Source organism: Schistocerca cancellata, chromosome 8 (genome assembly GCF_023864275.1).
Source record: "Schistocerca cancellata isolate TAMUIC-IGC-003103 chromosome 8, iqSchCanc2.1, whole genome shotgun sequence".
Lineage (NCBI taxonomy): Eukaryota > Metazoa > Arthropoda > Insecta > Orthoptera > Acrididae > Schistocerca > Schistocerca cancellata.
In genome coordinates, this window is record NC_064633.1 from 49,703,520 (window position 1) to 49,727,929 (window position 24,410).

The window sequence follows — 24,410 nt, forward strand, 5'->3', positions numbered from 1 at the left end:
TGCTTTTGGTACGCCTAGGGCACAGACAACCTCGTCCTCTGTGGTGTAATATGGGTTGCCGGCCCTCAGGGGCTACCTTGGCTCTGGTCTAACAGTTTCCTACTCTCATTTTTTCACATATGGAGTTGAATCTGCGTAGAGCTTCCCCTTGTGTCTCTATACACAATCCAAAAGCACTTGAAATTGGTCGCTTGCCAACAGGTACCGTCGAATTCATGACGTCAAACGTATCGTTTAGCAACTTCAAAAAATTTTCAGTTATCTTTCTCTTCAGGCCTTACGAAAGCGATTGCATCTGACACAGTGCTGGAAAATAGCTGGCAGGCAAGATGAACACGCTTTCAGATGATAAGCAGTAAGTTTAAGGCACAATTTTAACTCGTCATTATCTTTCAACAACAGCTGCTCAATTAAGAGTTTTGTTACTGTTTTTGCATCTTTTAACGAAAAACCATAATCCAAAAAGAGATTTCCCAAACGTTTCACCATATGTGGTACATCAGCAAATATCCAAACAGGTTTCATTTCATCGTTAGAGTTGATGAACGATGTGTTTAGTTAGTCGATAGAATCTTGCACACTTTCCCATTTATACTTCCCAAATCTACATCTACATCTACATCTACATTTGTACTCCGCAAGCCACCCAACGGTGTGTGGCGGAGGGCACTTTACGTGCCATTGTCATTACCTCCCTTTCCTGTTCCAGTCGCGTATGGTTCGCGGGAAGAACGACTGTCTGGAAGCCTCTGTGCGCGCTCTAATCTCTCTAACTTTACATTCGTGATCTCCTCGGGAGGTATAAGTAGGGGGAAGCAATATATTCGATACCTCATCCAGAAACGCACCCTCTCGAAACCTGGCGAGCAAGCTACACCGCGATGCAGAGCGCCTCTCTTGCAGAGTCTGCCACTTGAGTTTGTTAAACATCTCCGTAACGCTGTCACGGTTACCAAATCAAATACAACACCAACTTCAACGAATCCCACTTTCTGCGTTTCTTTGATGATACTGACCAGCCAATCCCGATTCATCGCAGTATCAAAATTATAATACACAGCCTGCTTCCAGGTTCCGCATAAACGACGTACCATTACCACCCGTACCTGGCTTTGTGGCCGTGTATGGTGCCGGTTTATTGGTCGTAGCATATGCGACTGTCCACGTTCATTTCGTGAAAACCCAACACCCGCAGCGTCTCTGCTTCGCTTGTTGCTTACTCATTAAGTGCAACACATCCGTCATAATGCCAGGAAGAGAGTGAAAGGAATTAGAAATCCATCTTTTTAAAGTAGAAAATCTGATTAATGTTACACGCACTACGTTCCTCAAATAAATGTAAGTATTTCAGGACAGAGAGAACAGAAGCTTATATCTTCCTCACTCCAAAATGTACTCTTCTTGGATTTCATGAGACATTTAGTTTGTGTGTCCTCGAATACTTTTTGTAAAACTTGATGTACTTTAGTTTACACTTTAGCACTTTGTCGACACTGAAGGCTTAGGCAGTGCTGCTTCTGTCTGCTTAATGCGTAAGACATTAATCTGTTTTTCGTCCTCGACGAGTAGTTTTCAGCTATTAAACGTCGTTTTCTTTTTCTCTCAGTAGTGACAAGTCCTTTCCCGTTACTGTGCTTTGATCTACATTATTTTTCATCGGTGACAAAGAAGCTAGCGTTAAGTGCACATTTACGTCTTTCACGATCTTTTCTTCGGTCACTTTGTTGGACAGAGGATGAAGTAGCAACAGAAGTGGCTTTGGTAACATGCAATGTAGGAACTGCAATCGGCTTTAAGATATTCTTTGGCTGAAGTTTCGCTAATTCGGCATCGAGATCACGTAAATAATCGTCTTCTATACCGTGTATAATACGGATAGTTGCATTTTTAATGTTAATACTATCACTTCTTCTACAGAGTTGAACCCACGGAGCACATATTTCAGGATCTTTGAGGAACTTATGATAGGCTACACTACTACCATTACTCTTCTGATTGGCCGCGGTGGCCGTGCGGTTCTAGGCGCTCCAGTCCGGAGCCGCGCTGTTGCTACGGTCGCAGGTTCGAATCCTGCCTCGGGCATGGGTGTATGTGATGTCCTTAGGTTAGTTAGGTTTAAGTAGTTCTAAGTTCTAGGGGACTGATGACCACAGCAGTTGAGTCCCATAGTGCTCAGAGCCACTCTTCTGATTGCACATTTCACACACATCCACAGCAGAGTTCGGTACTGTTACGTCAAACAGAAAGAATAAACACGATAGAAGACGAAAATAAACGACAACAACACAAAACTTACTGGTTTCATCACGTAAGAGCGCACGCGAACTGAGCGGAGTTTCTGGACGTTGACGTATTGAGCAGGTCGGTGAAAAAATCTCTGTTCAAGGCACGCAGAATGGGGCACCCCCTGCCAACCAGGCATGCTCAGCTGGCTAATGCGCGTGTTGCGTAAAAACAGTGCCCGTTAATTGCGCAGGCGCAGTCACAGCACGCCGCAATTTATCGACGACAGCCACGTCGCCTCGACATCCGGCACTGCAGCGCCAGCAGTACTGGGGTTCGTGTAATCATATTTTCATTCGCTGAGCACCCTCTCCCCGATATTACTCAATCTCTGCACAGCGCAGGCAATGAGGGAAATGAAAGAGAAGTTAGGAAACAGAGATAAAGCTAAGTCCGCAGCTCGTGGTCGTGCGGTAGCGTTCTCGCTTCCCACGCCCGGGTTCACGGGTTCTATTCCCGGCGGGGTCAGGGATTTTCTCTGCCTCGTGATGACTGGGTGTTGTGTGATGTCCTTAGGTTAGTTGGGTTTAAGTAGTTCTAAGTTCTAGGGGACTGATGAGCATAGATGTTAAGTCCCATAGTGCTCAGAGCCAGATAAAGCTAAAATGAAAAGCGAAAAGAATATGAAGTTCGTCGATGACATTGTAATTCTTTCAGAGACGGTAGAAAGCTTGGAAGAGCAATTTAAAGGAAAGATTAGAACCTGTAAAAGATGTCCTAAGAGACCCATCGAAGAAAGTAAAACATGGATGATTGATTTTAGCCGAGTTAAATTAGGCGATGTTGAATGATTAGGGAATGGTAAACAATAAGTTACAGATGAGAGTTTGTTGTTTGAGAAGACATATAAATGATGATGGCCGAAGTAAAGGTAAATTCTGTCCACATGCTCCGTTGGACATGCTGGTGCCGACCGACAACTATGTGATTCTTTGCCAATGGTTCATTGGATGAAGTGTGGAGGGACATGGGTTCAGCACAACGTTGTACCTGTCGTTGTCAGTTTTTCTGCTATAGAACTGCTACGAGTCGGTCAACAGGCTCATCAATTGGCATGCTGTAGCTGAGTGCACCCCTTTCCTATCCACCCACGAAGGATAAATCCGTGGCAGCGCCGGGAATCGAATCCGTGTCCTACACATGGCATTCGGCTACACCGATCACTCAGCCACGAAGGAAGACGACGATCGGAGTACCACAGATATAAAACGCAGACTGGATTTAGCAAGGAAACAGTATCTGAAACATAGAATTTTTTAACATAGAATATAATTTTAAGTGTCAGTATTTTCTGAACGTATTTGTCTGGAGTGTAGCCACGTGTGGAAGTGAAATGAGGATGATAAGCAAAACAAGCCACAAGAGAATATGGGCTTCTGAATGAGGTGTTACAAGAACAATACTGGATATCAAATCGAAATGGAGAAGAAAGAAATATATGGCACAGCTCGAGTGACGGAAGGTCTTGGTTGGTAGGACATATCCTTTCAGTTTGGGAATGGTGGCAGGTGTGGTGGCGGAACAAGGCTTGAATATGGTAAGCAGGTTGAAAAAGATCTGGGTTGTGGTAGTTGTTATGCAGAGATGAAAAGTCCAGCAGAAGATTGACCAGCATGGAGAGCTACATCAAACAAGTCTTCAGACTGAAGAGCACGGCAGCAAGAACAACAACAACAACATGTACAACCATATTCCATTTTCAGTGCTGGCGCTACTATAAATGGAAGACATTTCATCCACTCTATCTATAAGCTGCAATCGTCAGGTTTTCAGTAGTCACGCATGTTATGCAACATAGACTTCTTTTAAATGAAATTAAGTACGACAAGAAGTGACAATCTGCTACAACCTTTCTGTAAGAAACACGAGGTCGAACTACTATGGTATTTAACTCTGTAAGTGAAGGCAGTAATTTTGTCAATGAGGGCGAAAGATTCTAAAATTGTCACTTTTTACGTAAATGAGTTGGTTACTTTCGAGAAATGTTATTCGATAAGAATTAAATTTCACAGGTGACAAAAAAACCTGATTATTGCCCATAGAACTGATAGTTATCCACTCAGTAGATGAACATTCCATCGGGGAGCTAGTGCCCCCTCTATTCCGTCTTGCTGGCACCTATAAGCCTAGGTAATTATTGTGATACAAAGTTCCATATTTCTGTAGTATATGACAGTGAAGATTATTGTGTCCGATATGACTGCAGCATGTACACTCCAGCAGTGTCAATGGTCAAAGCAGTAACATAAAGTTCATCGCTGATACCAGTAATTCCTTTCAGGAAACGCAGTAACCAGAGACCAAATGCGCCACCTCTGTGTGAGTCACGGTCTTTTTAGGACTCAACCGTAGCTTCTCTCTACTGTAAGAAATATTTATGACTGTAACTGTAGCATGGGGAAATATTCAGGATTTGATTCTATAAAAGTAATAACTGCATGATTCACTAATAATAAGTATACTTTCATCAACTTGACCTAGTCATTTTCTGATTCCAAACCACATAATCTGTCGGATACAGCGGAAATTAATAATTATAGTTACCGACTGAGGTGTAGGCGTACGAGAAAGAGGCGCATTTTGAACACGGGTTGTGACATTTGTGACAAGAATTCATACAGGGTCAGAACTGGGACAGTGGTGAGGTGGATGGCGGAGGGATGGGAAGAGCTCTCATGTTATACTTTGCGCATCTTAAATCGGCTGTAGACAGTCAATATTGTGTTCAGTGATATTATGTAACGTTACTGATATCCTCTCTAGAATGCTCAATAAAAATGTGAAATGATATTGTGCAATATTTAGTCTGGTTCGTAATTTAGCACGATTAAGACGCTGCTGCCGTGACAATTCCTGTACTTTCTCGCAAGCAGAAGAAAAGGAAAGTAGACGAAATAATGATCGTCTAAAATTGGTGGACTTAGTTTTGTTGTTTGTTGTTGTGGTCTTCAGTCCTGAGACTGGTTTGATGCAGCTCTCCATGCTACTCTATCCTGTGCAAGTTTCTTCATCTCCCAGTACCTACTGCAACCTACATCCTTCTGAATCAGCTTAGTGTATTCATCTCTTGGTCTCCCCCTACGATTTTTACCCTCCACGCTGCCCTCAAATACTAAATTGGTGATCCCTTGATGCCTCAGAACATGTCCTACCAACCGATCCCTTCTTCTGGTCAAGTTGTGCCACAAACTTCTCTTCTCCCCAATCCTATTCAATACTTCCTCATTAGTTATGTGATCTACCCATCTAATCTTCAGGATTCTCCTGTAGCACCACATTTCGAAAGCTTCTATTCTCTTCTTGTCCAAACTATTTACCGTCCATGTTTCACTTCCATACAAGGCTACACTCCATACAAATACTTTCAGAAATGACTTCCTGACACTTAAATCTATACTCGATGTTAACAAATTTCTCTTCTTCAGAAACGCTTTCCTTGCCATTGCCAGTCTACATTTTATATCCTCTCTACTTCGACCATCATCAGTTATTTTGCTCCCCAAATAGCAAAACTCCTTTACTACTTTAAGTGTCTCATTTCCTAATCTAATACCCTCAACATCACCCGACTTAATTTCACTACATTCCATTATCCTCGTTTTGCTTTTGTTGATGTTCATCTTATATCCTCCCTTCAAGACACCATCCATTCCATTCAACTGCTCTTCCAAGTCCTTTGCTGTCTCTGACAGAATTACAATGTCATCGGCGAACCTCAAAGTTTTTATTTCTTCTCCATGGATTTTAATACCTTCTCCGAATTTTTCTTTTGTTTCCTTTACTGCTTGCTCAATATACAGATTGAATAACATTGGGGAGAGGCTACAACCCTGTCGCACTCCCTTCCCAACCACTGCTTCCCTTTCATGTCCCTCGACTCTTATAACTGCCATCTGGTTTCTGTACAAATTGTAAATAGCCTTTCGCTCCCTGTATTTTACCCCTGCCACCTTTAGAATTTGAAAGAGAGTATTCCAGTCAACATTGTCAAAAGCTTTCTCTAAGTCTACAAATGCTAGAAACGTAGGTTTGCCTTTCCTTAATCTTTCTTCTAAGATAAGTCGTAAGGTCAGTATTGCCTCACGTGTTCCAGTATTTCTACGGAATCCAAACTGATCTTCCCCGAGGTCGGCTTCTACTAGTTTTTCCATTCGTCTGTAAAGAATTCGTGTTAGTATTTTGCAGCTCTGGCTTATTAAACTGATAGTTCGGTAATTTTCACATCTGTCAACACCTGCTTTCTTTGGGATTGGAATTATTATATTCTTAGTTTTAAAGAGGTAAATAATAAAACGATCTTTTCTCCTAGCTGCAATGCATTGCTGTCGGTGTTTAGTGAGCATCGACTCTAAAAAATCGTTCTTAATTTTTCAATTGTGATACGATGTTTCTTCTCGTTTCGACTCATTTTAGTGCATAAACAGAACTGCGCACACAAAACATTCCAGAGACGTGAGCGACTGCCAACGATATTGTCGATGCTCCTTACAGGCAGCGCAAGCTAGCGCAGTATACTTCAAAAGTTTTCGATCTGCTCTGTATCGCTGTGCAACTTCTCAACGTAACGCACACGAGCTCAGTATTACAACAGGTCCGGAAATATTGACCTCCTAGGGACCACTTAAGGTTAACTGTAAAAATTATATGAATGCATGGTGTCTGTTCTTTCGGACACTACGCATTCACATAATTGATATGCCTAGCTGGGCAACAAGGCCCCCGGAGTAGACAACATCCCATTGGAACTACTGACGGCCTTGGGAGAGCCAGTCCTGACAAAACTCTACCATCTGGTGAGCAAGATCTATGAAACAGGCGAAATACCCTCAGACTTGAAGAAGAATATAATAATTCCAATCCCAAAGAAAGCAGGTGTTGACAGATGTGAAAATTACCGAACAATCAGTTTAATAAGTCACAGCTGTAAAGTACTAACGCGAATTCTTTACAGACGAATGGAAAAACTAGTAGAAGCCGACCTCGGGGAAGATCAGTTTGGATTCCGTAGAAATACTGGAACACGTGAGGCAATATTGACCTTACGACTTATCTTAGAAGAAAGATTAAGGAAAGGCAAACCTACGTTTCTAGCATTTGTAGACTTAGAGAAAGCTTTTGACAATGTTGACTGGAATACTCTCTTTCAAATTCTAATGGAGGCAGGGGTAAAATACAGGGAGCGAAAGGCTATTTACAATTTGTACAGAAACCAGATGGCAGTTATTAGAGTCGAGGGACATGAAAGGGAAGCAGTGGTTAAGAAGGGAGTAAGACAGGGTTTTAGCCTCTCCCCGATGTTATTCAATCTGTATATTGAGCAAGCAGTAAAGGAAAGAAAAGAAAAATTCGGCGTAGGTATTAAAATCCATGGAGAAGAAATAAAAACGTTGAGGTTCGCCGATGACATTGTAATTCTGTCAGAGACAGCAAAGGACTTGGAAGAGCAGTTGAACGGAATGGATGGTGTCTTGAAGGGAGTATATAAGATGAACATCAACAAAAGCAAAACGAGGATAATGGAATGTAGTCGAATTAAGTCGGGTGATGCTGAGGGAATTAGATTAGGAAATGAGACACTTAAAGTAGTAAAGGAGTTTTGCTATTTGGGGAGCAAAATAACTGATGATGGTCGAAGTAGAGAGGATATAAAATGTAGACTGGCAATGGCAAGGAAAGCGTTTCTCAAGAAGAGAAATTTGTTAACATCGAGTATAGATTTAAGTGTCAGGAAGTCATTTCTGAAAGTATTTGTATGGAGTGTAGCCATGTATGGAAGTGAAACATGGACGGTAAATAGTTTGGATAAGAAGAGAATAGAAGCTTTCGAAATGTGGTGCTACAGAAGAATGCTGAAGATTAGATGGGTAGATCACATAACTAATGAGGAAGTATTGAATAGGATTGGGGAGAAGAGAAGTTTGTGGCACAACTTGACCAGAAGAAGGGATCGGTTGGTAGGACATTTTCTGAGGCATCAAGGGATCACCAATTTAGTATTTGAGGGCAGCGTGGAGGGTAAAAATCGTAGGGGGAGACCAAGAGATGAATACACTAAGCAGATTCAGAAGGATGTAGGTTGCAGTAGGTACTGGGGGATGAAGAAGCTTGCACAGGATAGAGTAGCGTGGAGAGCTGCATCAAACCAGTCTCAGGACTGAAGACCATAACAACAACAACAACAACAACAGCTGGGCAATGGATCAACTTTCTTAAGTGCGGATGCACAAATACGTCCGACCTCCTGTGGAAATCTCAGGGCACCGAACAGTGAGTAAAGTGGACACGCACTGCGAATGGGCTACACTCGGTGGGAGTGTGGACTGGGTGTGAGGCGTACCGAGAGAGTCCGTGCAATTGCGATAACGCTGTGTCCCGGATGGCGCAATGGTTAACGCATCTACCTAGTAACCGTGAGATTCTGCGTTCGAAACCCAGTCTGGAACACATTTTTGCTCGATGTGACAGGTCCCGGGTAATGTCCCGCTGCAACTGACAGAACTTTCGGCCTTCAACTTACATATAACCGCCAAAAAACAAAAGCCCGTTCATCGACTGTAATCACAAAAGACAAACGCCCGTTCAGCGTCTAGTCAGCGCACGCAGTGCCCCTACACCGGCTACACCACATGTTGTGACGCCACTGGAAACTGGCCCTACTTCAGCATCAGTGACCTGGTTGTTATTCTGGCTTGAATGGGCACGCTAAGGCAGTGAAAGACTTCATTGTTTTTGCCAATTACCAAGTTAAAAGTTTAACTCTTGTAGATCCTTTTCAAATCTCAACGGACAGTCGCTTTACGTGTCCCGTCACCTGTGACCATGTAGTCGTGCCAGTAGCACGAGACTGATGAAAATGTGTGGAGCTGCTTCGTGTTCTGTAGATAAACTTTCCTTTGAGTCATCAGTGTTCTGCCTCTGAGTGGTTTGATGCGCAACACCACGAATTTCTCTCCTGTGCCAACCACTTCATCTCAGAATATCATTTGCAATCTACTGGATTACTTACTGGATGTACTCCAATGTCTGTCTTCCTCGACAGTTTTTACCCTCTACAGCTCCACCTAGTAGCACAAAAGTCCTCCCTGATGTCTTAACAGATTCCTATCATCCTGTCCCTTCTCTTAGCCAGCGTTTTCCATATATTTCTTTTGCCGACCATTCTGCAGAGAAACTTCTCATTCATTATCTTATCAGTATTATTATGTAGCACCGCATCTTAGATAATTCGATTCTTTTCTGTTCTGGTGATATCACAGTCCTTGTTTCACTACCATACAATGCTGCGTTCCAAATGTACATTCCCAGAAATTTCTTCCTCAAATTAAGGCCTATATGTGACCCAAGTAAGCTTCTCTTGCATGGGAACGCTCTTTTTTGCCAGTGGTAATCTGCTTTTTATTTTCCTTGCACCGTCCATCATGGGTTATTTTGCTACCTAGGTAGGAGACTTCCTTAACCTGTCTACTTCTTGATCCCAAATCCTGGTGTTAAGCTTGTCGCTGCTCTCATCACTGCTACTTCTCATTACATTCACCTTTCTTCGGTTCACTCTCAATCCATATTATGCGCCCATTAGACTGTTCATTCCATTCAGCAAATCCTGTAATTCTTCTTCACTTTCACTGAGTATAGCAATGTCATCCCCGAAACTTATCATTGATATTCTTAAACCGTGAATTTTAATCCCACTCTTGAACCTTTCCTCTATTTCTATCATTGCTTCTTCGATATACATATTGAACAGTTGGTGTGAAAGGGTACATTTCTGTCTGACACCCTTATTAATCCGAATGCTTCGTTCTTGATTTCCAGCCTTGTTATCCCTTCTGTTTCTTGCACATATTGTATTTCAGCCGTCTATCCCTGTAGCTTACCCCTATTTTCATCAGAATTTCGAACATCTTGTACCGTTTTACACGGTCGAACACTTTTTCCAGGTCGACATATCCTATGAACATTTCTTGATTTTTCTTTAGTCTTGCTTCCATTATCAACCGCAACGTCAGAACTGCCTTTCTGGTGCCTATACCGTTCCTAAAGCCAAACTGACCATCATATAACAGTTCCTCAACTTTCTTTTTTCTCTTCTGCATATTATTCTCATTAGCATGTTGATGAATGAGCTGTGTTGCTGATTGTGCAATAATTTTCTCACTTGTCGGCTGTTGCTGTGTTCGGAATTCTTTGGATGATGTTTCTTCCGAAAGTTTGAAGGTATATCGCCGGTATGATTCACCCTACATCCCAACGTGAAAAGTCACTTGGTTGCCACTTCCCATAATGATTTTAGAAATTTTGATGGAATGTTATCTATCTCTTCTGCCTTATTTCATTTTAAATCTTCCATAACTCATTTAAATCCTTATTCTAATACTCGATCTCCTATCTCTTCTATATCGGCTCCTTTCTTCCTCCACATAAAGGTTTTCAGTGAATTTTTTCACCTGTTTGTTCTCTCTTTCCTATTGCACTCTTAATGTCACCACTATGGCTGTTAATTTCGCCGAAGGCTGTCCTGACTTTTCTATATTCTGAGTCAGTCCTTCCGACATTCATTTATTTTTCGGTTTCATCAAATTTTTCATGCAACCATTTCGCCTTAGCTTACCTGCACTTACTGTTTATTTCATTGCCTTGTATTTCTGTAGTCCTGAATTTTCAATTTTCCGTCTTTTAGCGATCAGCTGAAGTATTTCTTCTGCTACCAGTAGTTTCTTTGCATTTACCTTCGTTGTACCTATGGTTTTCTTTCCAACCTCTGTGATTGCCCGTTTTAGAGATGTTTTTTTACATCTACATCTACATTTATACTCCGCAAGCCACCCAACGGTGTGTGGCGGAGGGCACTTTACGTGCCACTGTCATTATCTCCCTTTCCTGTTCCAGTCGCGTATGGTTCGCGGGAAGAACGACTGTCTGAAAGCCTCTGTGCGCGCTCTAATCTCTCTAATTTTACATTCGTGATCTCCTCGGGAGGTATAAGTAGGGGGAAGCAATATATTCGATACCTCATCCAGAAACGCACCCTCTCGAAACCTGGCGAGCAAGCTACACCGCGATGCAGAGCGCCTCTCTTGCAGAGTCTGCCACTTGAGTTTGTTAAACATCTCCGTAACGCTATCACGGTTATCAAATAACCCTGTGACGAAACGCGCCGCTCTTCTTTGGATCTTCTCTATCTCCTCCGTCAACCCGATCTGGTACGGATCCCACACTGATGAGCAATACTCAAGTATAGGTCGAACGAGTGTTTTGTAAGCCACCTCCTTTGTTGATGGACTACATTTTCTAAGGACTCTCCCAATGAATCTCAACCTGGTACCCGCCTTACCAACAATTAATTTTATATGATCATTCCACTTCAAATCGTTCCGCACGCATACTCCCAGATATTTTACAGAAGTAACTGCTACCAGTGTTTGTTCCGCTATCATATAATCATACAATAAAGGATCCTTCTTTCTATGTATTCGCAATACATTACATTTGTCTATGTTAAGGGTCAGTTGCCACTCCCTGCACCAAGTGCCTATCCGCTGCAGATCTTCCTGCATTTCGCTACAATTTTCTAATGCTGCAACTTCTCTGTATACTACAGCATCATCCGCGAAAAGCCGCATGGAACTTCCGACACTATCTACTAGGTCATTTATATATATTGTGAAAAGCAATGGTCCCATAACACTCCCCTGTGGCACGCCAGAGGTTACTTTAACGTCTGTAGATGTCTCTCCATTGAGAACAACATGCTGTGTTCTGTTTGCTAAAAACTCTTCAATCCAGCCATACAGCTGGTCTGATATTCCGTAGGCTCTTACTTTGTTTATCAGACGACAGTGCGGAACTGTATCGAACGCCTTCCGGAAGTCAAGGAAAATGGCATCTACCTGGGAGCCTGTATCTAATATTTTCTGGGTTTCATGAACAAATAATGCGAGTTGGGTTTCACACGATGTTCGTTCTTCTTCAACTGAACTGCCTATTAAAGTGTTTCTTAGCGCAGTACCTATAACCTCACAGAAGTTCAAGCACATTTCTTCATTCATTATCACTTCCTTATCCTACTTCTTTCCACATTGATTCTTCCTGACAAGTCTATTAAACTTCAGTGTAAGGCTCTTCATCGTTTCTAAATTGCGATCTGAGTCCATATCTGCTCCTGGCTACGCATTTCAAACCGGCATATGAAGCTGACTGCCGAACGATTTTACTGCCGCCAACATACGTAAGTGCTTAAGGACTACACGAGAAATCAGGAATCTTACGGAGACATATAGACATATAGACATATAGACTCGTTGTATTTGCGAGTGGAACAGGAAAAAGAAAAATGACAAGTAGTGGTACAGGTTACTCTCCGCCATGCACCGTACGGTGGCTTGCGGCGTCTCTATCTAGGACGTAGATGTAGTGGGTGATTTCGGAATCTCTGCCTAACCACACTGTAATATAACTGTAATCTTCCCGTATCCCCCGTTTTTTCCAAGTATACGTTCTCCTCTTGTGACTCTTGAACAGAGTAATCGCTATTGATAGCTGAAATTTATTGCAGAATTCAGTTACCCGTTCTCTTCTCTCATTCCTACCACCAATCTCATATTCTCCCGTAGCCGTTTCTTTCACGCCTTCGCTGACAGTTGCACTGCGATCTCACATGACTATTAAATTTTCCTTTCCCATTACATATTAAATTAGATCTTCATATACTTTCTCCATCTCATCTTCTGCTTGGGTCGTCAGCAGATATGCCTGTATTATAATTGTTGCTATTGGTTTGCTGTCGAATCTGATTGGAACAATCCTGTCACTGAACTACTCCCAGTAACTCGCTCTCTGCCTTACCTACGTACTCGTGACGAATCCTGCCCCCGTTACTCCATTTTCTGCAGCTGTGATATTACTCTATGTTTGTCCGATTGGTAATCCTTGTTTCCTGTCCATTTCACTTTACTGACCCCTCTATATGTAGATTTAGCATTTCCCTACTCACAGTTTCTAGCTTCCCTACTACGCTGAGTTTCCTTTCGTCCCACGCCCCGACTAGTGGAACGTTAGCCTTTTGTTGGTTGTTCAGTCTTGTTCTCACTACCACCTCGGTCTTAGAGCCCTCTCCCTCACATCCGAATGGGGGACTATTAGGGAATCTTTGGACAATGGAGAGATATCATGACACTTTTTTGATTACAGACCACACGTCCTTTGGATATACGAGGGCAGTTCAATAAGTAATGCAACACATTTTTTTTTCTCGGCCAATTTTGGTTGAAAAAACCGGAAATTTCTTGTGGAATATTTTCAAACATTCCCGCTCCGTCTCGTATAGTTTCATTGACTTCCGACAGGTGGCAGCGCTGTACGGAGCTGTTAAAATGGCGTCTGTAACGGATGTGCGTTGCAAACAACGGGCAGTGATCGAGTTTCTTTTGGCGGAAAACCAGGGCATCTCAGATATTCATAGGCGCTTGCAGAATGTCTACGGTGATCTGGCAGTGGACAAAAGCACGGTGAGTCGTTGGCCAAAGAGTGTGTCATCATCGCCGCAAGGTCAAGCAAGACTGTCTGATCTCCCGCGTGCGGGCCGGCCGTGCACAGCTGTGACTCCTGCAATGGCGGAGCGTGCGAACACACTCGTTCGAGATGATCGACGGATCACCATCAAACGACTCAGTGCTCAACTTGACATCTCTGTTGGTAGTGCTGTCACAATTGTTCACCAGTTGGGATATTCAAAGGTTTGTTCCAGCTGGGTCCCTCGTTGTCTAACCAAACACCATAAAGAGCAAAGGAGAACCATCTGTGCGGAATTGCTTGCTCGTCATGTGGCTGAGGGTGACAATTTCTTGCCAAAGATTGTTACAGGCGATGAAACATGGGTTCATCACTTCGAACCTGAAACAAAACGGCAATCAATGGAGTTGGCTCCGACATCGACCAGTGGAATAGTACCGTGCAGGCATACAGGCCCTCATTTCAAGGTGGCGTAAGGCCGTAGCATTGAATGGAGATTACGTTGAAAAATAGTGTTGTGTAGCTAAAAGATTGGGGAATAACCTGGTGTATTTCAATGCTGAATAAAACAACCCCTGTTTCAGAAAAAAAAAATGTGTTGCATTACTTATTGAACTGCCCTCGTACGTTATGTGACTTTAATGCAGTGGTTAACAATGCCTGCTGCAAACATGCCGTTGATTATTGCTGAGTCTTTCGCCTTGTTGGACCACTCTCCCACTCCAATGGCAAGAGAGTGTCCTAAGCCCCTGTCCCATCGTCCGCCCTCTTTGACACAGCCTTTGCAGAAAGGGTTTGACTTCTTGTGCCGGAAGTTTTCGGCCACCGAGAGAAATAAAGGCTCGGAAGCAATGAGAAACAGACTGTCCGCATTTAATTCCAAAAGTTTTTAGCGAATTGAAATAGTGCCTACCGAATCAACAGATTGCAGAAATAACGTCAGATATTTTGTGTCGAATGCATTACGTGCGGGAAAGAAAGAAGAAACAGGACGCAGATCAACTGTCCGCTCTTGGTAAGGCGAGAAAACGAGAATATTACGTATCAGCAAAATGTTATGCGTTTGGGAAAAGTGCCAGGTGGTCGAAGGTGCATGCGTTATTTCTTTAGAATTCAAGCTCCTAAAACAAACAAAAACCGTATACTGTTTCATTTTTATTACAAAGTGTGCAAAATGGATTTTCATGTTACACTGTTTGCCTGCTGTTCACGAACACAGGGCATTTGACGTTTTGTTGTTCAGCTGTTACATTGCCGTACGTTAATGCTGCAGCCGTAAGCTAATTCTTGCCTGGTGTGTGTAACACCGCAGGTAAAATTTGTCACCCATTTACACCGGAGCGAATGGAAACGAACACATGTTAATGCTCATTCTCAGGCAAATCGCCCGCATTCACTGCCGTTCTGTTGTATCTGTGAACAAGCTTTTACACTAAACGGGACGGAAGACGAGATAACGAATATAGCTTCAGAAGCCCGCGGTTTCTTTTTTTTTTTTTTTTTTTTTTTTTGCGCTAATAATCAGCACGCAGGTACAAGTCTATACTGTTAAAGCCTGCGATTCAAAACTTCGATATTAATGAGCATATTTAAAAGCAAAAGATTAATTACCGGCGACCAGCTTAACCTGAAGAAAGGCTATATTTACACTCTGGGTATTAGAAACTGTAGGCATTTGCATTAGTAATGGTTCAGCAGTTCGATATCTGCTGTATATCAAATACTTTCTCATATCTACAGTGACATGCGAAGCATTTTAAGAATTTTACTAAAGTACTTATTAGGAAGATAATGTCAATAAAATATGATTAGTGAAACGTAAATATGCTTTTACATAATAATTGACAAACTCTACTATATACATTGTTAGAGGATAGGTAGAACGATCGCGGGAAAATCTTCTTCAGTGATCATCAAAAATCTCTAATATGTCTGTGACACAGGATGGTGGACAATAATTTGGTAACACCAAAACAATAAATCATTACCATGCCTAAAACGGTGCAGGAAATTCTCTGGAATTCAAATCAGCTTCCAGTCGTCTCGGAATGGACAAATACAGGTCCTGTATTGTTTTCAAACGAATTCTTGCTGCAAAGTATTGGCAAGTAACGTTGATTGAAGGGAATAATAAGCAACCAACTTTCACTCCAAAGTAGAACACATAGGCTCAATAACATTGAGATTTGGCTACTGTGGCGGCCAAGGGAGGTGCGAGATGTCGTCCTCGTGCTCACAAAACCAGTCCTCGACGAAGCGAGCTGTGTGTACTACGTTGTACCATTGGATGGATCTCACCAGCCATAATGGTCATATGATCCACTGCAGTGACGTGACCATGGAATGTCATGATATCGCTGCAAAAATCATCACGGGAATCCCAGACACGCTTCATTCGGACGTAAAATCGGCCAGAGTGACATAAGACTCATCCACCCAGTGACTTCCTTCCGTTGCTCCATAGTCCAGGTTTCATGTCTTCGGCACCACGTTGTCCTGTCACGGGCGTATCCATTACTGAAATGTTCCGCTTCTGGAGCTCGCGTCTCGTTGTCTTGGTGATGATAGGTTTCACGAGTACGACATTCCGTTGTGCAGTGATTTTTGCAGCTGTCGCCCCTTCATTTTTCACCACAACCCTTTCAGCGATAAAATAAATAAAAGAAAAATTTGGAGTACGAATTAAAGCTCAGGGAGAAGAATTAAAAACTTTGAGATTTGCCGATGACACTGTAATTCTGTCAGACAGGAAAGAGCTCGGAAAAGCAGTTGAACGGAATGGACAGTTATTTTTTAATACATTATGGGAGTGGCAGTGATCAATGTCTTACAAATATTTACTATTAAAAACAGTCTTGATCACGATTTATTTATCAAGGTGACCGGTTTCGACCACTACTGTGGTCATCTTCAGACCATTTAGTAGGAACCTCTTTCTGTTGGAGAATCACTACTAACAACAGAAAGAGGTTCCTACTCAATGGTCTGAAGATGACCACAGTAGTGGTCGTAACCGGTCACCTTGATAAATAAATCGTGATCAAGACTGTTTTTAATAGTAAAAAAAGGGAATGGACAATGTCTTGAAAGGAAAATAAAAGATGAACATCAACAAAAGCAAAACAAGAATAATGGAATGTAGCCGAATTATATCAGATGGTACTAAGGGAATTAGCTTAGGAAACGAGACACTTAAAGTAGTAGATAAGTTCTGCTACTTCGGCAGAAAAATAACTGATGATGTCCGAAGTAGAGAAGATGAAAGATGTAGACTGGCAATGGCAAAACAAACATCTCTGAAGAAGAGAAATTTGGTAACAACGAATATAGATTTAAGTGTTAGGAGGTCTTTCTGAAGGTATTTGTCTGGCGTGTAGCTACACGCTGTTGCTCCAAATAACGTAGCGCGAGGACAAGCCCTTCTGCTGCGTCACTGTTTTCTCGCTTTCAGGCGAAGATGTAAGTTGCAGTAGTTATTCGGAGATGAGGAGGCTCACACAAGATAGAGTAGCATGGAAAGCTTCATCAGTCCAGTCTTAGGACTGAAGACCACGACAACAACAACAATATTCTTGGTTTGCAGTCTGTTGTAGTTATTTCATTGTAACTGCCCTTCCACGCATGCCTGTAGGTCCTGTTGTGCTATCTGTTATGGTGGTTGTGTCCACCGTGCTGTGACCATCTGTCATGGCGACTATTTAAAGATTCTTCTTCTGAATTTGATATTGTATTCCTTTTGAAAACGATTGTAATCAGGGTGCACATAATTTGATTACAAGGAATGTGTAGAATGACCTTTTAAAAACATATTTGTTGATGTTTGTTATTTAATTGTGCCCACTGTTTGAAATATTACTGCCTTTTACTTGTTGCGGCCTGGTCCTCCCAAACAACAATTAATTATGCTGACGCCAAGATGGCATAAGACGCCATTGGCTCCAGAGCGAGAAATATCACACATCTCTGCCTTTGTGAGATTTTGAAAATGGGATATTTCTCACAAAAAAACAGATAATTCTGAGTTCGTGTACTTGTAACAAAAAGGAACAAGATTCTCTCAAAAGCACCGTTGTTGCATTAAGATCTTTATTTTTAATAGAAAAAATTTTGGAGGTTGGATCATTTCATCAAACATTTAATTTGTTTTGCAAACTCTGATACAAAAGCTTTTTTATGTATTTTTGTGATGGAATAGGTCATTAGTAGCTCTATAATTACAGTACTATGAAACTAACTCACGTATTTATTACAAGCCATTTTTTCTGTCAGCACAGTACCGTCTTTTTAGTCTATCATAATATATTTTGTCACTTTAGTGTTCTCTTTTTTGTGACATACTACACAACAGATTGTTAAACAATCTCTCATCAGTACAGTGCTGTCGTTTTAACATTATCAGAAAATATTTTCGTCGTTTCGAATCTTACTTCAAACAAAACACTTACAGACAGAGAGTATTAAAAGAGATTAAAACGTAACAGTAGCATAATGTATGTAGCAGTATCCAAAGAAATAAAATTTGTGTGTTTCATTAGAACATTAGTGGACTGAAAAGTAAGATAGATGAGCTTCTTGTATGCCTAGAAAATGGTGTAAATTCTGAAGGTATAGATGTTTTGTGTTTCTCTGAACACCATGTAACCGCAGGGACGGAGAAGTTAAATTTAAGGGATTACACAGATTAGCATCTTATTCACGTAGAGTCAACATGGAAAAAAGAGGAGTTGCTACTTATATAAAAACTGGACACAGTCAAAAATATTGAAACAAATAGTTTTTGTATAGATCAGATCCTTGAAGCATGTGCTTGTGAGTTGCTGCTGCAATATACTTCTATAGTAATTCTAACAATCTACAGATCCCCTCAAGGTAACTTTCAGCTAGATATGAAAAATCTTGAGGCATTATTGAGCTGTCAGACAAAAAGAAGCAGTTAGTGGTTTGAGGTGATTTTAATGTAAATTTCTTAAAAGCTAGAATCTTTGTTTGGTTGTTTCTATCTAGTATTTGTTGCAAATTTTCCATCTCGAGTGCATCAGGATAGTAGGTCACTTACCGATAACATTTTCATAGACAGTGCTCAGGCAGAAACAATTAATGTGTACCCAGTTGTTAATGTGCTATCTGATCATGATGCATAGTTAATGGAAATAACACACATAGCACCTTACAGGATTCAGACAGGTTCATACAAGGCAGGGAGGTTTATTAATGCGAACAGGATACAGAGCTTTAAGTGCAGCCTAGAAGAAGTAGAATGGGATGAAGTACACACAGAAAATGATGGTGATCCCAAATTCAATTTATTCCATCCTAAATTTGTCTCGATCCTTGAGAGCTGCTTTCCTGAAACGTTATCCAAAAAAGACATTACAGAGTCAAGTAAGAAATGGATTACTAAGGGAATTAAGGTATCGTGTAAGAGGAAGAGGGACTGGCCAGAATAAGTCAGGATCAGAAGATACGTGCTTATTACAAAAGATTGTGTAATATTTTAAGGAAAGTCATTAAGATGTCGAGAAGCTTATGTGTTCTGACAGAAGTTAATAATGTGGATAATAAGATTAAAACTATATGGAATACTGTGAAACAAGAGATGGGGCAGCCTGACAGTGCACAGCATATCGTAGCAATGAAGCTACATGATGATATTGTGAGTGATAATTCACAAGTTTCAAGTATTTTTAACAATCACTTTCTGAATGTAGCAGCAAAAATAGGGTTAAAGGGTTCAGTTGAAGAAGCAAAAAAATATGTTAAAAATGTCATTCGCGAGGACTTCAGGCCTTTATAAATAACACCAACGTCCCCCACTGAAATTAAGGGAATTATAAATATACTGAAAAACAAGAGCTCATGTGGTGTTGATCGAGTCTCTAACCGAATTTTGAGGTGTTGTTCTAATTTAATAAGTGGAGTCCTTAGCGATATAAGTAATGCTTCGCTGGCACAGGGAATTTTTCCAGACAGACTGAAATACGCAATTGTCAAACCTCTTCATAAGAAAGGGGACAAGAGTGACTTAAATAATTTCAGACCAATCTCATTGCTGATCTCATTTTCTAAAATATTCGAAAAAGTTATGTATTCAAGATTAGTCTTACATTTAAGTGAAAATAATTTACTTAGCGTGTCACGGAAGTGTTACTCGAATGAGAGTGCTAACTACACATTTATCCATCAAATAGTACACGCCCTAAATACAAATTATCAAAAATGGCTCTGAGCACTATGGGACTTAACTTCTGAGGTCATCAGTCCCCTAGAACTTAGAACTACTTAAACCTAACCTAACCTAAGGACATCACACAACACCCAGTCATCACGAGGTAGAGAAAATCCCTGACCCAGCCGGGAATCGAACCCGGGAACCCAGGCGTGGGAAGCGAGAACGCTACCGCACGACCACGAGCTGCGGACGAAACAAATTATCGCCAGCTGGTATTTTTTGTGATCTCTCCAAGGCATTTGACTGTGTGGATCGTGTCACACTCTTAGAAAAACTCAGGTTTTATGGAATTGAAGGCTACACACACAGCTAGTTTGAATCGGACTTAATGAACAGAAAGCTAAACGTTGTGCTGAATAGCACAAATAATGTTGGGAAGGTGGTAAATTCTAGTGAATGGGGAGTTATCATAAAGGGAGTCCCACAGGGTTCAATTTTAGGTCCTCTGCTGTTCCTTATTCATGTGAATCACCTCCCACTTAACGTTCAGCAAGCGGAACTAGTACTTTTTGCAGATGACACAAGTGTTATAATAAATCCCATTCCAGAAAAAGCAGCTGAAGGTATTGCTAAGGATGTCTTTTAAAGAATTATTAAGTGGTCCTCAGAAAATGGACTCTCTCTTTATTTCGAAAAATCTCACTATACCCAATTCTGTACACCAAATAGAGTCATACCGACGATTGATGTAGCATATGAACAGAGCTCAGTTAACAGGGTAGATTTCTCCAAATTTTTGGGTGTTCACATTGATGACAAACTGGAAGAAGCATATTACTGAGCTACTCAAACGACTAAGTTCTGCTTCTTTCGCTCTTCGTATAATCGCTAGTCTCGTAAGAAACAGATCAACCTCCTAACGTACTTTGCATATTTCCACTCAATAATGTCTTATGGAATAGTTTTCTGGGGTAACTCACCACTTAGAAATAAAGTATTGATTGCACAAAAGAGAGTAGTGAGAATAATTAGTGGTGTTCACCAAAGGACGTCATGTAAGCACCTTTCCAATGAGTTAAGTATTTTAAGTGCACCATCAGAGTACATGTATTCGCTAATGAAATTCGTTACAAATAATCCATCTCAATTCGCGAAGAACAGTGATGTTCTTACGTACAACACTAGAGGAAAAAATGACCTTTCCTATCTGTTATCGAAGCTGTCAGTTGCTCCAAAAGTAGTACATTATTCAGCAACAAACACCTTTGATCATTTGCCAAACAACATAAAGTGTCTGACAGGTAGCAGATCACGTTTTAAATCTAGCTTAAAATCATTTCTTTTAGACAACTCCTTCTACTCCATGGACGAGTTTCTGTTTCAGAAATGGTAAAAAAAATTGTACCTCTAAATGTAGTTGCTTGTGTAGAACTAAAAATTTCAGTAATATTAATATTAGCACTATTCATGTGTATATACATATATTGTAATCTGACTTTTTCCACATCATATCGATAAAATAATCGGGAATCCGGAAAATGATCTACGGAACATAGCATAACTAAAAACTAAACTAAACTACGGAGTATTAAAAATTTTGCACACGTTTCATGAACCTTCTTTTTCAGTGAGCTTTTACACATAATCACTTTTCATGTACGACTAGATGGATTTCCTTAGTTCACACAGCAAGTAGGAACTGGCATGCACAGACTACAGACGCCGGCGTCTGGACCTGACCCCGTCACTGGCAGCGTGACGTAGCACTGCTTGACGTCCGTCTTATCATATGCTGCCATATTGGTCATTCTGAATTCCTCCTCACGTCCCCAGTGTCAGGATAGAACTGATATGAAATACATCAAGCAGTTTCAATTAATTACGTAAAAAATTATTAAGCGGAAATAAATTACAAAAATTCTGATAATACATTTGTTAGCTAACTTCACCATTATCCAGTGACATATACCAATATAACGTCTTTCAACTATTTGTTTTTGCAATCTGAATTTGCAGTGAATATCTTTTGTTAGTTGCATTCTCGTGGGTAGTGCACGTAGCTTGCTCTGAGTCGGTATGTTAGCTGACAGCTGCCGCTAATGGCACCTGCCTCTCATGTGTTATGATCACGTAAGGTTTAAACTCGTCTCACCGGCCTGCTTCCGTCTTCTGGCCTCACATCACGCAGCGTATCTCGGCTGCCCCATATCGAAACTCAGTGTTAATGTACAGGGTGATTCAAAAAGAATACCACAACTTTAGGAATTTAAAACTCTGCAACGACAAAAGGCAGAGCTAAGCACTATCTGTCGGCGAATTAAGGGAGCTATAAAGTTTCATTTAGTTGCACATTTGTTCGCTTGAGGCGTTGTTGACTAGGCGTCAGCAATTGTTTCGTTTCAAAGATTGTGTTTAGTGATGAAGCAACTTTCCACACTAACGGGAAAGTCAACCGTCACAATGTCTGTATATGGGGCACTGAGAATCCGCGGGAAACAACTCAGTATGAACGTGACTCGCCTAAGGTGAACGTTTTCTGTGCTATTTCAGCCAATAAAGTTTTTGGTCCCTTTTTCTTCGAAGGTGCTACTGTAACTGGACTACAGTATCTGGAGATGTTAGAGAATTGGCTGTTCCCTCAGCTCGAACAAGAAGCACAACAATTCATATTTCAGCAGGATGGAGCGCCACCACATTGGCACTTATCTGTCCGTAACTACCTGAACGTCAACTACCCGAGGCGATGGATGGCCGCCAGGCAGCCCGTGACAGAACACTTCATCACTGGCCTCCAAGAAGCCCTGATCTTACCCCCCTGCGATTTTTTCTTATGGGGGTATGTTAAGGATATGGTGTTTCGGCCACCTCTCCCAGCCACCATTGATGATTTGAAACGAGAAATAACAGCAGCTATCCAAACTGTTACGCCTGATATGCTACAGAGAGTGTGGAACGAGTTGGAGTATCGATTTGATATTGCTCGAGTGTCTGGAGGGGGCCATATTGAACATCTCTGAACTTGTTTTTGAGTGAAAAGAAACCTTTTTAAATACTCTTTGTAATGACGTATAACAGAAGGATATTATGTTTCTTTCATTAAATACACATTTTTAAAGTTGTGGTATTCTTTTTGAATCACCCTGTATATTTTTGGTTGCACTAAACTTGATTCAGTTTTACCTCGTTTCTTATATCTAGACGACGCATTTTTATTAATAGTAGCAGTTTCTCTAATGAGTTATTTAGATTTATAAGTGCGATTCATAATTATTCTGAACTTAAAAATGAGTGTCCACAATTTTCGATAAATCTAAAAAGATGAAAACTAAGCTATGAGCATAATTTTTTATCGTTTTCACTTCATGGATAGAGGTTTCTTCCTTATGTTATCTTTATCTGTAGTCTATCGTTATTCTCCTAGCTCTATTATGCATTCATGGGCTTACCTTACCATGAAATTTGTGAAACAGTGTTTATAAAATATTAATTTTTCTGTGTGTGTGTGTGTGTGTGTGTGTTGGTGTGTGTGTATATACACATGGCCCGACTACTTAAAATTACTTCGCCTGCTTGTATTATCGTTTTATTGGAAACAAAATCTTTCCCTTTGTGAGTGTGATCTCCTCATGAGGCTAAGTGAAATGTTTGTTACAAAATTAATGGCTGTACGTAAACTAAGGAGCCAAAACATTACGACCAAGTGCTTACAAGGGAACCTCCCCATCGCATTCCCCTCAGATTTAGTTATAAGTTGGCACAGTGGATAGGCCTTGAAAAACTGAACACAGATCAATCGAGAAAACAGGAAGAAGTTGTGTGGAACTATGAAAAAAATAAGCAAAATATACAAACTGAGTAGTCCATGCGTAACATAAGCAACATCAAGGATACTTTGAGCTCCAGAGTGCCGTGGTCCCGCGGTTAGCGTGAGGAGCTGCGGAATGAAAGGTGCTTGGTTCAAGTCTTCCCTCAGGTTTTTATTTTTATTTTCGAAAAGTTATGATCTGTCCGTTCGCTCATTGACGTCTCTGTTCACTGTAATAAGTTTAGTGTCTGTGTTTTGCGACTGCACCGCAAAACCGTGCGATTAGTAGAGGAAAGGACGTGCCTCTCCAATGGGAACCGAAAACATTTGATCGCAAGGTCATATGTCAACCGATTCCTCCACAGGAAAACACGTCTGATATATTCTATATGACACTGGTGACGGCATGTGCGTCACATGACAAGAATATGTTGTCGACCCACCTAACTTGTACACTTGGCGAATGGGTAAAAAGATTCTTCTACCTTGCGCGATTTAGGTTTTCCTGTGGATGTGATAATCACTCCCAAAAAAGTGATGAAAACATAAGAGTCGTCACATAAACTGCAACAAATGAATGCAACAGTTTCACAGTCGCACAGTTTTCCCTGTTCTCTGTCAAAACATATGTTTTTAACATTTTCA